A 14,237-nucleotide genomic window follows, 5' to 3' on the forward strand; every position below is an offset into this window, starting at 1 on the left:
GCTCTGGGAGACACTAAAAAATCTGCATTTTTAAACCAGTTTCTTCTCTCCAGGGTGAATCATTCAGAGGCACTTGTCTTCATTCTGGGCTGTAATTTATAATGAACAGAAATGTATTTGGCTCAGCGTTCTGGAGGTTGGGAAGTCCAAGTAGAGGGGCTACATCTGGTGAGGGCCTTCTTGCTATGTCGGACAATGGCAGAAAGTATCACATGGTGAGAGAGAGCAGGAAAGGGGCGGAACTCATCCTTCGTAAGGAACTCGCTCACATCATAATGAACCCCACTTCCACAATAACAACATTAATCCATTCCTGAAGGCAGAGTCTTCATGACCTAATTACCTCTTAAAGGTTGCACCACTCAACATTGTTGCATTGGAGATTAAGTTTCCAACACATGAACTTTGGGGCATATATTCAAATCATAGCATTCTGCCCCAACCACCCAAATTCACGTCCTTCTCACCTGCAACATACATTCATTCCATCCCAATGGCTCCAAAAGTCTTAATTTGTTTCAGGACCAACTCAAAAGTTTAAAGTTCAGAGTCTCATCTAAATCAGATATGGCTGAGACCCATGGCACAATTCATTTTGAGGCAACACCTGTGAGCCTGTGAAATTAAAAAAAAAAAAAGTGCTTCTAAAATACAATGGTAGGACAGATATAAGGTAGACATTTTCTTTATTTTTATTTTTATTTTTATTTTTTGAGACGGATTCTTGCTTTGCCACCCAGGTTGGAGTGCAGTGGCGCGATCTCAGCTCACACTGCAAGCTCCGCCTCCCAGGTTCACGCCATTCTCCTGCCTCAGCCACCCAAGTAGCTGGGACTACAGGCGCCCGCCACCACGCCTGGCTAATTTTTTGTATTTTTAGTAGAGACGGGGTTTCACCGTGTTAGCCAGGATGGTTTTGATCTCCTGACCTGGTGATCTGCCTACCTCGGCCTCCCAAAGTGCTGGGATTACAGGCATGAGCCACCACGCCCAGCCACTTTTTTGTTTTTTTTTCTTTTTTTGAGACGGAGATTTGGTCTTGTTGCCCAGGTTGGAGTGCAATGGTGCAGTTTCAGCTCACTACAACCTCCACCTCCTGATTTCAAGTGATTCTCCTGCCTTGGCCTCCTGAGTAGCTGGGATTACAGGTGCCTGCCATCACACCCAGCTAAATTTCTTTTTTTCTTTTCTTTTTTTTTTTAAGATGGAGTCTTGCTCTGTTACCCAGGCTGGAGTGCAGTGGCTATATCTTGGCTTACTGCAAGCTCTGCCTCCCGGGTTCATGCCATTCTCTTGCCTCAGCCTCCCAAGTTGCTGGGACTACAGTCGCGGGCCACCACGCTCCACTAATTTTTTGTATGTTTTTTAGTAGAGATGGAGTTTCACCATGTTAGCCAGGATGGTCTCGATGTCCTGACCTCGTGATCCACCCACCTCGGCCTCCCAAAGTGCTGGGATTACAGGCATGAGCCACCGCATCTGGCCAGTTTTTGTATTTTTAGTAGAGACAGGGTTTCACCATGTTGGCCAAGCTGGTCTTGAACTCCTGACCTCAGGTGATCCATTCACTTCGGCCTCTCAAAGTGCTTGGATTATAGGCATGAGCCACCATGGCTGGCAGATGTTTTCATTTCAGAAAGGAGAAATAGGCCAAAAGAAAGAAGGAACAAGCCCAAAGTAAGTCCAAAACCCAACAAGGCAGGCAAATTAAATCTTAAGACTCCAGAATAATCTTTTATTTCCTGTGCTGCTACCTGGACACATTGGGAGGATTGAGACCCCAAAGCCTAGGGCAGCCCTGCCCCTCTAGAGCTAGCAGTATAGGACTACTATACTGCTGTGGCCACTGGGCTCAGTCCACTCAGCAGCTCTCATGGGTTGAAGTATCATGCCTTCAGGTCTCCCAAGCTGGAGTTGCACATTATCAACTCTTCAGTTCAGCCAGGCATGGTGGCTCACACCTGTAATCCCAGCACTTTGGGAGGCCGAGGTGGGTGGATCACCTGTGGTCAGGAGTTCGAGACCAGCCTGGTCAACATGGTGAAATCCCATCCCATCTCTACTAAAAATACAAAAATTAGCTGGGCAATGTGGCACACACCTATAATCCCAGCTACTCGGGAGGCTGAGGCAGGAGAATCACTTGAATCCAGGAGACAGAGGTTGCAGTGAGCCAACATTGTGCCACTGTACTCCATCTTGGATCAAGACTGTGTCTCAAAAAACAAACAAAAAACTACAGTTCTTGGATCTCAGTGGTGGCCGCACTCTCACAGCTCCATTGATTTGGTGGGGACTCTCTGCAGTAGCTCCACCTCTGTGACAGACTTCTGCCTGGGGCTCCCAGCTGTTCAATTCATGTTTTGAAATCTAGGTGGAGGGCCAGGTGCGGAGGCTCGTGCCTGTAATCCCAGCACTTTGGGAGTCCGAGGCAGGTGAATCACGAGGTCAGGCAATCGAGACCATCCTGGCTAACACGGTGAAACCCCGTCTTCTCTAAAACTACAAAAAATTAGAAGGGCATGGTGGCAGGTGCCTGTAGTCCCAGCTACTCGGCAGGCTGAGGCAGGAGAATGGTGTGAACCCAGGAGGCGGAGCTTGCAATGAACCGAGATCATACCACTGCACTCCAGCCTGGGCGACAGAGCAAGACTCTGTCTCAAAAAAAAAAAAAAAGAAAAAGAAAAAAAAGAAATCTAGGTGGAGTCCACCATAGCTCCACAGCTCATATACTCTGCATATATGCTGAGTTAGCACTGTGTGGATGCCACCATGGTTTATAATCCTGTATCTTCTGGAGTGGTGGCTAGACCCACTTAAGTTATTGAAGTTTATTGTATTTGTCTATTCTCACGCTGCTAATAAAGACATACCTGAGACTGGGTAATTTATAAAGGAAAGAGGTTTAATGGACTCTCTGTTCAGTATGGCTGGGGAGGCCTCACAATTGTGACCAAAGGCAAAGGAAGATCAAAGGCAAATCTTCCATGTAGGCAAGAAAGCATGTGCAGGGGAACTGCCCTTTTATAAAAACCAACAGATCTCATGAGACTTATTCACTACCATTAGAACAGCATGGGAAAAACGCACTCCCATGATTCAGTTACCTCCTACTGGGTCCCTGCCACAAAATGTGGGGATTATGGGAGCTAAAATTCAAGATGAGATTTGGGTGGGGACGCAGATAAACCATATCATTGGTTTTTCCCCAGGTTCCCCCATATAAGTTGGTGAATGTAGATGGATACTTGTGACAAAGGGCACCATTGTGGTCCAGACACTGAATACACTGAAGTCCCAGCTGCTGCTCTGCCAGGATTCCCTGTCCCACCTGCCAGGACCTCCCCTCAACCACCTCCCTGTTCAGGAGGTGCCCATATATTCAAGAGAGAGTGTTCATAATTTTCTTTTTCTTTTTCTTTTTGAGACAGAGTCTTGCTCTGTCGTGCAGGCTGGCATGCAGTGACATGATCTCGGCTCACTGCAACCTCCACCACCCAGGCTCAAGTGATTCTCATGACTCAGCCTCCTGAGAAGCTGGGATTACAGGCGCACACCACTACGCCTGGCTAATTTTTTGTATTTTTATTAGAGAACAGGTTTTGCCATGTTGGCCAGGCTGGTCTTGAACTCCTGACCTTGAGTGATCTGCCCCCCTCAGCCTTCCAAAGTGCTGGGATTATAGGCATGAGCCACCGTGCCTAGCCAATTTTCATAATTTTCTTTACTTCCACTGTGGTGAGAGAACTGGCTTCAGGGAAAGCCATCCTGGGCAGGTGAGGTAGCCCCATTGGGAATAGGTTTCAATCAAATGTTTTGGAGGCAGTGATGTCTGTGCACCCTGGTGAGAAGGAGCGTGGCGTGAACATCAGGAACCAGACTTCACCCTGGAGGAAAGGCCACGGGTGGGGCTGAAGGAGCAGTTCTCACAAGTGATCCTGTGGGCACTGGGGACCTACCATGCACCTTGGTGCACAAGTGTCAATGTGGCTCAGAGTGGGGTAGAGGACTCAGGGTGTTAAAAGCATCAAGGCATCCAGGGGAGAGCCACCGCACCCAACTTTACTTTTACCCACAGGCTGATGCAGCCCAAGGAAATGTTACTCCACAACGACCTCAATGATACACACGGAACCTGTTTGCCAGGCCCTTGCCACAGGCAGTAATTTCAAAATGGGGGCTGTCAAGGCTTGTTAGAATACCTGGGATTGAAAGGAAAAATAATATATATATATATATATATATATATTTTTTTTGAGACAAGGTCTTGCTTTGTCACCCAGGCTGGAGTGCAGTGGTGTGATCATAGCTCACTGCAGCCTCTATCTCCCAGGCTCAAGCCATCCTCCTGCCTCAGCCCCTGCAAGTAGCCAGGACCAGAGGCGCACACTACCACACCCAACTAAGAAAATACTTTAAATATTTTATTTATATATTTATTTTTATTATTATTTTTATTTGAGAAGGAGTCCTAATCTGTCACCCAGGCTGGAGTGCACTGGCACGAACTCAGCTCACTGCAAACTCCGTCTCCTGGGTTCAAGCAATTCTCCTGCCTCAGCCTCCCGAGTAGCTGGGATTACAGGTGTGTGCCACCACACCAGGCTAATTTTTGTATTTTTAGCAGAGACAGGGTTTCACCATGTTGCCCAAGCTGGTCTCGAACTCTTGACCTTAGGTAATCTGCCTGCCTCGGCCTCCCAAAGTGCTAGGATTATAGCTGTAAGCCACTGCGCCCGGCCTAATTTAACATTTTAAAATCTTGCTTACATTTTGAAATAAAATCTCAATTTGGGTTTTTTTTTAGACAGAGTCTTGCTCAGTCGCCCAGTCTGGAGTGCAGTGGTGTGATCTCGGCTCACTGTAAGCTCCGCCTCCCGGGTTCCCGCCATTCTCCTGCCTCCTGCCTCAGCCTCCCAAGTAGCTGGGACTACAGGCGCCCGCCGCCACGCCCGGCTAATTTGTTTTTTGCATTTTTAGTAGAGACGGGGTTTCACCGTGTTAGCCAGGATGGTCCTGATCTCCTGACCTCGTGATCTGCCCACCTCGGCCTCCCAAAGTGCTGGGATTACAGGCGTGAGCCACCGCGCCCGGCCTCTCAATTTGGTTTTTAAAGAAACTCTGTCCAGGTTGTGATGACTCACATTTGTAACTTTAGTACTTTGGCAGGCTTAGGTGGGAGGATCGCCCAGGAGTTCAAGACAGCCTGGGCAACATAGGGATACCCAGTATTCCTAAAAATAATAATACAGAAATTAGCCAGGTGTGATGGTGGGCACTTGTGATCCTAGCTACTTGGGAGGCTGAGGCTGAGGCTGAAGGATCAGTTGAGCCTGGGAGGTCAAGGTTGCAGTGAGCTGAGATTGCACAGCTGCACTCCAGCCTGGGCAACCAAGTGAGACCCTGATTAAAAAAAAAAATAGTGCTTAGTGCCACATGCCAGGAACCACAATGACAACAAGTCAGAAGTGCGTTGAGTCAGGGCCCACCGAGAGTCGATGGGGTGTCATAATGTGGGGACCCTGCCCTTTTCCAGAAGGTGGAGGTACAGAGGAGCTCATAAGAATCACAGCTTCTTACCATGGCCCTGAACCCACTCACATCAGCAGCTCTCTGCACAGCCAACCGGACAGCTCGCACCAATAAATTAAACTTTATTTTTTGCCGGGCGCAGTGACTTACGCCTGTAATCCCAGCATTTTGGGAGACCAAAGTGTGAAGATCATTTGAGGCCAGAAGTTCAAGACCAGCCTAGGAAATATAGTGAGACCGTGCCTCTACAGAAAATGAGGTGGGAGTGGTGGCATGTGCCTCTGGTCCCAGTTACTCAGGAGGCTGAAGCAGAAGAATCTCTTTAGCTCAGGAGGTTGAGGCTGCAGTGAACTATGGCACCACTGAACTCCAGCCTGGAGGATAAAGCAAGACCTTGTCCTCATAAAAAAACAAAAAAGAAGCAAGCCAGCAGGTCTAATCCAGACTTAAGAGGAAGGTATTGTCCAGGAACACTGGCTTACACCTGTGATTCCAGCATTTTGGGAGGCTGAGGTTGATGGATCAAGTGAGATCAAGAGTTCAAGACCAGCCTGGCCAACATGGTAAAACCCCATCTCTACTAAACATACAAAAATTAGCTGGGCATGGTAATGGTTGCCTGTAATCCCAACTACTCAGGTGGCTAAGGCACAAGAATCACTTGAACCCAGGAGGCGGAGGTGGCAGTGATCTGAGATTGCACCACAGCACTTTAGCCTAGGTGACAGAGCAAGACTCCATCTCAAAAAAAAAAAAAAAAAAAAAAAAGAAAGAAAGAAAGAAAAGAAAAGACCTTGCAAATCAGCCATCTGCACGATGCCTGAATTCCTACTATAGCCCTGGCCAACTGGCTTTTCATTCTGTCTGCGCAGTAGCATGGCTAGGAATGGTATCCTGGTTATACTGCAATGAAAAATGTCTACCTGTAACATTGACTATTTCGTGCAGGTACCTATAACTTGTGGAAAGGGTGAAAAGCTCAGAAGATTCTATTGTCTATTTGATTTGATTTATGTATTTTTGAGGCAGGGTCTTACTCTATCATCCAGGTTGGAGTGCAGTGGCACGATCATAACTCACTACAGCCTCAAACTCTTGGGCTCCAGCAGTTCTGCCTCAGCCTCCGAAGTACTTAGGACTACAGATTTGCGTCACAATGCCTGGCTTTTTTTTTTTTTTTTTTTTTGTAGAGATGGGGTTCTCATTATGTTAGCCATTTAGGCTAAGGTCTCAAACTCTTGGCCTAGAGTGATCCTCCCACCTTAGCCTTTCAAACAAATGGGATTACAGGCCTGAGCCACCATGCCTGGCCATCTACTCTCTAAATGCTAGTTAACTGCTTTGATGGGCCGGGTGCAGTGGCTCATGCCTATAATCCCAGCACTTTGGGAGGCTGAGTGGGTGGATCACCTTAGGTCGGGAGTTCGAGATTAGCCTGGCTAACATGGTAAAACCCCATCTCTACTAAAAATACAAAAATTAACTGGGTGTGGTGGGGCGTGCATGTAATCCCAGCTACTTGGGAGGCTGAGGCAGGAGAATTGCTTGAACCCGGGAGGTGGAGGTTGCAGTAAGCCAAGTTTGCACCACTGCACTCCCAGCCTGGGTGACAGTGCAAGATTTTGTCTGAAAAAACAAACAACAAAAACTGCTTTGATGAAAGCTAAAGAGTAAACTGTAAATACAGACTAGGCCTAACATTTTTTGTTTTTTGTTTTTGTTTTTGAGACTGAGTCTCACTCTGTCACCCAGGCTGGAGTGCAGTGCCATGGTCTCAGCTCACTGCAGCCTCTGCCTTCCAGCTTTTTTTTTTTTTTTTTGAGACGGAGTCTCGCTCTGTCGCCCAGGCTGGATTGCAGTGGCCGGATCTCAGCTCACTGCAAGCTCCGCCTCCCAGGTTTAGGCCATTCTCCTGCCTCAGCCTCCCGAGTAGCTGGGACTACAGGCGCCCGCCATCTCACCCAGCTAGTTTTTTGTATTTTTTAGTAGAGACGGGGTTTCACCGTATTAGCCAGGATGGTCTCGATCTCCTGACCTTGTGATCCGCCCATCTCGGCCTCCCAAAGTGCTGGGATTACAGGCTTGAGCCACCGCGCCTGGCCTGCCTTCCAGCTTTAAGTGATGCTTATGCCTCAGCCTCCTGAGTAGCTGGGATTACAGGTGCCTGCCACCATGCCTAGCTAATTTTTGTATTTTTAGTAGAGACAGGCTTTCATCATGTTGGCCAGAGTGGTCTCCAACTTCTGACCTCAAGTGATCCACCTGCCTCGGTCTCCTAAAGTGCTGGGATTACAGGCGTGAGCCACCATGCCTGGCCAAGATTAGGTCTAATTTTTGAAGTAATCGGGAACATAGAAAATGGTTCTGCAATTATTAATCTACTTTTTTTTCTTTTTTCTTTTTTTCTGAGACAGGGTTTCACTCTGTCACCCAAGCTGGAGTGCAGTGGCATGATCATGGCTCACTAAAGCCTTGCCCTCTTGGGCTCAAGCGATCTTCCTGCCTCAGCCTTCCAAGAGCTGGGACTACATGAATGCACCATCATGCCCAGCTAATTTTTTAGTTCTTGTAGAGACAGGGGTCTCACTATGTTGTCCAGACTGGTTTTGAACTCTTGGGCTCAAGAGATCCTCCCACTTTGGCTTCCCCAAATGCTGGGATTATAGGCATGAGCCACCACACCTGGCCTCACATATTTTGATGTATAAAACACCAAATATTTTTTTTAAAGAGCTAAAGAAATTAGTAGTTTTTAAAGAAAGAAGTAGTGGGAGTGTCTAGTACAACCAAAACCAGGCATCAAAGTCAGCAGTTACACATTCCAGGCTCAGTACAGTGGCTCATTCCTGTAATCTCGAAACTTTGGGAGGCACAAGTGGGAGGATTGCCTGAGCCCTGGGGAGTGGAGGTTGCAGTGAGTCATGATTATGCCACAGTATTCCAGCCTGGAAAACACACTGAAACCCTGTCTCAAAAATAAATAAATAAATCATTCCAGAACCAGTGCTCACTTTGGCAGCACACATACTAAAATTGACATGACATGGAGAAGATGAGCATGGTCCCTGTGAAAGGATGACACACAAATCCATGAAGCATTCCATATTTAAAAAATATTTCAGAACCAATCAAATAAATGAATCAAAAGAAAAGGAAGACCCTGGTGATTCCTTTGATACCAGAAAAAATCGACCGGGTGCAGTGGCTCATGCGTATAATCCCAGCAATTTGGGAGGCTGAGGCGGGCAGATCATTTGAGGTCAGGAGTTGGAGACCAGCCTGACCAACATGGTGAAACTCCATATCTACTAAAAATCCAAAAATTAGGCCGGGTGCAGTGGCTCATGACTGTAATCCCAGCACTTTGGGAGGTCAAAGTGTGTGGATCACTTGAGATCAGGAGTTCGAGACCAGCCTGGCCAACATGGTGAAACCTTGTCTTTACTAAAAAACAAAAATTAGCCGAGTGTGGTGATGGGCATGTGTAATTCCAGCTACTCAGGAATCGGAGGCAGGGAGAATCGCTTGAACTTGGGAGGTGGAGGTTGCAATGAGCTGAGATTGCACCACCGCATTCCAGCTGGGGTGACAGGGCAATACTCCATCTCAAAAAAGAAATAAATAAATACACAAAGTACAAAAATTAGCTGGACATGGTGGTTCATGCCTGTCATCCCAGCTATGTGGGAGGCTGAGGCAGAAGAATCGCTTGTACCTGGGAGGCGGAGGTTGCAGTGAGCTGAGATCACACCACTGCACTCCAGCCTGTGTGACAGGGTGAGACTCTGTCTAAAAAAATTAAATAAATAAATAAAAATTTAAAAAGTTTTCATTTGCAATTCTGAATTTGGCAAGAAGAGTGAACTGTGGCCCAGTGACCGGCACACAGCATTTTAGAGTTCATGGCGTGATCCCTGGGAAACTGTTTTTGCCAAAGTTGTGGCATCATCTCTGGCCACTCACTTTATTCCAAAGACTGGGCTCAAAATGACTGTTTATGGAAATCAACTCTAGCCTCAGAACACAAAATCATTGCAGTTCTAAAGATATTCAAAAGAAGATAATTAAGGTTATTAAAAAGCAATGAAGGGCCAGGCACAATGTTTCATGCCTGTAATCCCAGCACTTTGGGAGGCTGTGGCAGAAGCATCACTTGAGGCCAGGAGTTTGAGACTAGCCTGGGCAACATAGTGAGACCCTGTCTCTACAAAATAATTTTTAAAATTAGCTGGGCATGGTGGTGTGAGCCTGTTGTCCCAGCTACTCCAGAGGCTGGGATGGGAGGATCACTTGAGGCCAGGAGCTGGAGGTTGCAGTGAGCCAGGATTGCACCACTGCTCTCCAGCCTGGGTGACAGGGAGAGATTTTGACTCTAAAAAGGAAACAAAGGAAGCAAGGAAGGGCTTCTCTTCCAAATACTTCCACTTCATTTGGAGCAATTACAAGATTCCAGGAAACACAAAAACCCTATCCTGAGTACCTTTTTGGATGTATGCTAATAGGAAAACAAATCTCATTAATTAACTGACAGAACAGCTAAGAGAAAAGGATCTTAGGGGACATGTGTTTTCACTCCCTAAGTTTAAACACAAGGAAATTGGGTACCAAAGAGATGAAATAACTCACCAGGTAGAGAGAGAAGAGCCTGTCTTACCACAAGGGGTCTCTCACTGAAAACCCAGCAAAACTCGTCCCCTGCCTGCATTCTCCAACATCATAGCCCAACATAGGATAGAAATGTCTTCACTTCAGAGGACAACCGGTTTGTCCTTTGCCTTTTACACTCCTTTCAGCGAGGAGTATTTCTCAACTTTGTGTTTGTGCAAACTCTTGAGCAGCACAAACTCCTGAGCTAAGAGACACTTCACTCTGTTTGCAATTGAGGGCAAAGGCTGGGATGCTTGGGCACCGCTCCAGGCTCCTTTCCCAGAAGTCTGGGGTGGCAGAAAAAAAAAAGCATTTATTTTTCACTCACTGAGTAGAGACTTGCAGTGAGCCGAGATCTCACCACTGCACTCCAGCCTGGGTGATAGAGCAAGACCCTGGCTCTAAAAAAAATTTTAAAGATTGCCCTTGGAATTAAGATTAATATATATTCCCTGTGGTTTCCAGGGTATCAAGAAAAAAAAAAAAAAGGAGGCAGAAAGACACAGAAGAAGAAAAGGAAAATTTGAGCAAGAATGAAAGAAGGGCTGGGTGTGGTGGCTCATGCCTGCAATTTCATCACTTTGGGAGGCCTAGACGGGCGGATCACCTGAGGTCAGGAGTTCGAGACCAGTCTGACCAACATGGCAAAACCCCATCTCTACTAAAAATACAAAAATTAGCAGGGCATGGTGGCAGGTGCCTGCAATCCTAGCTACTCGGGAGGCTGAGGCAATAGAATCGCTTGAACACAGGAGGCGGAGGTTGCAGTGAGCTGAGATTGTGTCATTGCACTCCAGTCTGGTGACAGAGCAAGACTCTGTCTCAAAAAAAAAAAAAAAAGGTTTTCTGAGGCTGAGTGCGGTGCTTCATGCCTATAATCCTAGCACTTGGGGAGGCTGAGGCAGGCAGATCATTTGAGGTTAGGAGTTTGAAACCAGCCTGGCCAACATAGTGAAATCCCATTTCTACTAAAAATACAAAAATTAGTTGGGTATGGCAGTGGGTGACTATAATCCCAGCTACTCGGGAGGCTGAGGCAGGAGGATTGCTTGAGCCCGAGAGGCAGAGGTTGCAGTGAGCAGACATAGTGCCATGGCACAATCATAGCTCACTGATGCCTCAGATTCCTGGGCTCCAGCGATCCTCCTGCCTCAGCCTCCTGAGTAGCTGAGATTTACAGGCATGCACCACCATGCCCAGTGTGAAAACAAACTCACCTGTCCAAACACAAAGAATGGACTCAGATACCCAGAGAACAGTGAAGGTGAGACTTTTAACAATGGTCTTGCAGGATGGGGTGTCTGATAGGCAGGCACACCTAGCACAGTTTCAACAAGCAATTTATCCTCGTGTGTGCAGGTACCTCCCCTGTTTCCTCATACATAGGCTGAGTACTATGGGGTCACAATCTTCCTGCACGTCGCCTATTGGTTGTTGGATAGGGGCTTTAGGTGTTTTTTCTTTTCTTTTTTTTTGAGACGGAGTCTTGCTGTGTCACCCAGGCTGGAGTGCAGTGGCGCGATCTTGGCTCACTGCAAGCTCCGCCTCCTGGGTTCATGCCATTCTCCTGCCTCAGCCTCCCGAGTAGCTTGGACTACATGTGCTCACCACCATGCCCGGCTAATTTTTTTGTATTTTTAGTAGAGACGGGGTTTCACCGTGTTAGCCAGGATGGTCTTGATCTCCTGACCTCGTGATCCACCCACCTCAGCCTCCCAAAGTGCTGGGATTACAGGCATGAGCCACCGTGCCCAGCCACGTATATCTTGTTTCTTCTATAGTTTGCTGACCTAATCCGATTTAAGGCACTTTGTCTTGGAAATGGATCACTGTATACATTATTTCCTTCACCCAGCTAATTAAAAATATTTTTTGTAGTGATGGTGGGTCTCACTCTGATGCCCAGGCTAGTCTTGAACTCTTGGCCTCAAGTGATCCTTCTGCCTCAGCCACCCAAAGTGCTTGAATTACAGGCATGAGCCACCTGTTCAGTCATCTTTGTTTACAAAAGAGAGTTTAAAAGACTCCAACTAGGAACTATTGCCGTAATCTGGGCCAGATATGATTCTAGCTGGGTTGAGATAATGACCAAGATAAAAAGGAGGAAGACGGGAAAGGCTGGGAGGGACACAACAAACAGGACTTGCAAGTAAGCAGTGATAAAAGTCAGGGAAACCAAAGAAGACTCCCAGGTCTCCAGGTGACGAGGCCAGACATGGTACATGGTAGTGCCGGCAGATGGAGGGGGAGTGCACACCCCCACACAGTCAGCCCACACATTCCGGCTGTAAAAGGCCAGGAATCGCATGCGCTCCAGCTTGCTGCCTGAATTTGGACAACTCACTCACTCTCACTGCCTGTCTTCACAATTTCAATATGAAACTAAAAAGACCTTCTCTAACTTGTTTTGCTTTTTTCTGAGATGGAGTCTCATTCTGTCACCTAGGCTGGAGTACAGTGGTGCAATCTTGGCTCACTGCAACCTCTGACCCCAGGGTTCCAGCGATCTTCCTGCCTCAGCCTCCCAAGTATCTGGGATTACAGGCCTGCCACCATGCCCAGCTAATTTTTTTTTTTTTTTTTTTTTTTAAAAGACGGGGTTTCGCCATGTTGGCCAGGCTGGTCTCGGACTGTTGACCTCAGGTGATCCACCCTCAGCCTCCCAAAGTGTTAGGATGACAGGTGTGAGCTACTGTGCTCGGCCGGCCTCCAGCTTGTTTTAAGGATCCAATAACATCCCTATGTTTAACAATTGGTTTAGATATTCAGAAACTGCTGATGTGAATGTTTAATGAATTTTATGAGTAAAGAAATTAGATCAAAGTAAGTGGATTCCATGAAGCCGAGAAGCTGAGAATGATGTCTTCTGGATATGCCACCTGGTAACCCCTCCTTCAGTGCACTGTGCCCCTTGACAAACATCATGGTGAGCAGGGACAGAGGAGGTGGGTGGGGAGCACAGGGACACAGGCACTAACATCTGCCCTTGCCTTGCCCCCATCCCATTCACCCCTTTCTATAATGCAATCATTTAACAATGGTTTCCCATGTGTAAAATATTTGCTTCATTCAATCACAGAATAGATACTTGATGTTCATATTTACTGAGTAAGAAACTGTTCACTTGCCAAGTAGGAACTTTAAAAAATCAACAACACTTAATTAGCTGTATCACTGAAGTAAAACCAATGTAAGGGATTTAGTTTATCCAGGCAAGGCTGGTTGGCTTCTTGGCTTCCTGTCTTCTCCATTTCTTCCTCCTTCTCAAAGTATGGATTTTATTTTCAAACTGGGGAAAAGGAGTGTTCCAGGTGGAAGGTGGAGGCAGGAGGATGGCTTTAGACCAGGAGTTCAAGATCAGCCTGGTCAGTATAGTGAGACCTTGTCTCCAGAAAAAAAAAAATTTTTTTCTCTCTTTTTTTTTTTTTACTTAACTGGGGGTGGTTGCATGCCTGTGGTCCCAGCTTCTCAGGAGGCTGAGGCAGGAGGCTCACTTGAGCCCAGGAATTTGAAGCTGCAGCGAGCTGTAATCATGCCACTGCACTCCAGCCTGCGTGACAGAGCAAGACCCTGTCTAAAAACAACAACAACAAAAAAGGGCCAGACTCAGTGGCTCACACCTGTAATCCCAGAACTTTGGGAGACTGAGGCAGGAGGATCTCTTGAGGCCAGGAATTCGAGACCAGCCTAGACAACGTAGGAAGATCTTGTCTCTGTATTTTTTTTTTTTTAAAAAGAGGTGTTTGGGAACTTCCACTATGTAGACGTCCACTGCTGAAGGGCTGTTTTGGGTCATAACCAAGACATGTGGCCTGAGAGCCTGTGATGATTATTTGTATTTGTGCAAACTCCAGAGCAGCCCAAGCTCCTAGACTAAGAGATACTCCACTCTGTAACAGTCTTGAGCAGACATATGAGGAGAGACAGGTCATTGTCTCCAGCATCAAAGGAATGAACAAAGATGTTGATTTTAGAGCCAACCCTTTCCCAAGAAGCCTCCACACTGTGACTTCACAGGGACTCCAGCGGCACTGAGTATCAGAATTAAGGCATCTGAG

At 46.9% G+C, this 14,237-nt stretch overlaps 1 non-coding gene across 1 annotated transcript; it reads left to right on the plus strand.

Moving 5' to 3' along the window:
• The first annotated feature begins 8,535 nt into the window (after nt 1–8,535).
• LOC113219673 lies at nt 8,536–8,642 on the plus strand. The gene has a single exon (XR_003306632.1). It is a non-coding gene; the product is annotated as a U6 spliceosomal RNA (small nuclear RNA).
• Nucleotides 8,643–14,237: the final 5,595 nt, after the last annotated feature.

Source organism: Piliocolobus tephrosceles, unplaced genomic scaffold (assembly GCF_002776525.5).
Source record: "Piliocolobus tephrosceles isolate RC106 unplaced genomic scaffold, ASM277652v3 unscaffolded_77, whole genome shotgun sequence".
Classification (NCBI taxonomy): Eukaryota; Metazoa; Chordata; class Mammalia; order Primates; family Cercopithecidae; genus Piliocolobus; species Piliocolobus tephrosceles.